The sequence below is a fragment of the Physeter macrocephalus genome, chromosome 10 (assembly GCF_002837175.3).
Source record: "Physeter macrocephalus isolate SW-GA chromosome 10, ASM283717v5, whole genome shotgun sequence".
Taxonomy (NCBI): domain Eukaryota; kingdom Metazoa; phylum Chordata; class Mammalia; order Artiodactyla; family Physeteridae; genus Physeter; species Physeter macrocephalus.
The window spans coordinates 9,942,952-9,945,281 of NC_041223.1; the positions used below are offsets into that span (position 1 = coordinate 9,942,952).

Genomic DNA, 2,330 nt, shown 5'->3' on the forward strand with positions numbered 1-2,330 from the left:
GGGCCTCTCACTGCTGTGGCCTCTCCCGTTGCGGAGCACAGGCTCCGGACGCGCAGGCTCAGCAGCCATGGCTCATGGGCCCAGCCGCTCCGCGGCAGGTGGGATCTTCCTGGACCGGGGCACGAACCTGTGTCCCCTGCGTCGGCAGGCAGACTCTCAACCAGTGCGCCACCAGGGAAGCCCTTGAATCTATTTTAATATCTAAAAAGTCAATCAGAATGTCCATGTTAGTTACAAATTACTTGTAATACATTTTCCAATTGTCATAACACTCTTTGAGAACTGCTGCCTTGGGGAGTGGTAGTTGCTGATAATATTACAACCCAGCACTGTTGGACACAAACATTGGGACTTGAGGATGCGGTTCTTGGAGCAGTGGGCTCATTGCCTAGGGAGAGTCATTCGTGTCTTAGTCTTTGTGGAGAGCAGCCCCTGGAGTTGTGCAGTATAGAGTGGCCCTGTTTAGAAGGGTAGGTTTGTGGTCCATAATCATGGAACAATTCTCCCTGGTCAGAGACGAAAGAGGAAAGAGGAGGACTGCAGGGAAGAGGTCCCAGAGTTTGGAAAATGCTTCAGAGTAAAGCTGAGTTGCTAGATGGAGACTCAAGTTCCCAGCAGGCCCCATCTTCACCAGACTTTTGGGGTTTTAGGGTAGGGGGATGGTTCTGTGGCAATAGCTGAAATTATTATTGTGGAATTCAGTACAGTTATAATGATTTTTGCTTAAATGTACTCAATGCCTAAATCTTTTGTCAAGCACATTTTTAAGCAGGAGAATGTTCTGTTGGCCTGTACTAGAGTATAACTGATAAGACCAGCACTTCTGATCTGCATATCAGCAATTGAAACAGGTGGAAAATACTGAAGGTTTTCGTTTACTATCCATATACTATAAATAGTACAAGCTTAAAAACTTTCTATGAGCCCTACTGTTGAAAGCAACTTGAGGCCCTGTTTATAAGGGTAGAAGTAAAGACTCTGGGTTTCCATTCCCACATCTGTAAAATTAAAAAAAAATTTTTTCATTGAAGTGTAGTTGATGTACAATATTATATAAGTAACAGGTATACAATATAGTGATTCATAATTTTTCAAGGTTATACTCCATTTATAGTTCTAAAATATTGGCCATATACCCTGTGTTGTAGAATATATCCCTGTAGCTTATTTTATACATAATAGTTTGCACCTCTTAATCCCCTACCTTTATATTGCTCTTCCCCCCTTCCCTCTCCCAGTGGTAACCACTGGTTTGTTCTCTGTATCTGAGTCTGTTTTCTTTTTTGTTATATTCACTAGTTTGTTGTATTTTTTAGATTCCACATATAAGTGATATCATACAGTATTTGTCTTTCTCTGTCAGGCTTATTTCACTTAGCATAATACCCTCCAAGTCCATCCATGTTGTTGCAAATGGCAAAATTTCATTCCTTTTTATGACTGATTAGTATTACATTGTATATATATATACCACATCATGTTTATCCAGTCATCTGTTGATGGACACTTAGGTTGCTTCCATATCTTGGCAATTATAAATAATGCTGCTATGAACATTGGAGTGCATGTATCTTTTCGAATTAATGTTTTTGTTTTTTTCAGATATATACCCAGGAATGGAATTGCTGGGTTATATGATTCTTCTATTTTCAGTTTTTTGAGAAACCGCCATACTTTTTTCCACAGTGGCTACACCAATTTACATTCTCACCAACAGAGTACAAGGGTTCCCTTTTCTCCGCATCCTCGCCAACATTTGTTATTTGTGTCCTTTTTGAGGATAGCCATTCTGACAGGTGTGAAGTGATATCTCATTGTAGTTTTGATTTGCATTTCCTTGATGATTAGGGATGTTGAGCATCATTTCATGTGCCTGTTGGCCATCTGCATGTCCTTTTGGAAAAATGTCTATTCAGTTCTTCTGCCCATTTTTAAATTGGGTTTTTTTTTTTTAATTTTGAGTTGTATGAGCTGTTGATATTTGTTGGATATTAACCCTGTATTGGTCATATTATTTGCAAATATCTTCTCCCATTCAGTAGGTTGTCTTTTCGTTTTGTTGATGGTTTCCTTTGTTGTACAAAACCTTTTAAGTTTAACTAGGTCTCATTTGTTTATTTTTGCTTTCATTTCCTTTGCTTCAGGAGACAGATCCAAAAATATATTGCTATAATTTATGTCAAAGAATGTTCTGCCTGTGTTTGCCTCTAGTTTTATAATTTCCAGTCTTACACTTAGGTCTTTAATCCATTTTAAATTTTTGTGTATGGTGTTAGAGAATGTTCTAATTTCATTCTTTTACTTGTAGCTGTCCAATTTTCCCAGCACCA

General features: G+C 38.8%; 1 protein-coding gene across 1 annotated transcript in view; it reads left to right on the forward strand.

Moving 5' to 3' along the window:
- The window catches only part of TMEM242 (transmembrane protein 242), a 50,599-nt gene that overhangs the window by 37,502 nt on the left and 10,767 nt on the right, over positions 1-2,330 (forward strand). The gene's annotated exons all lie outside the window — the stretch shown is intronic.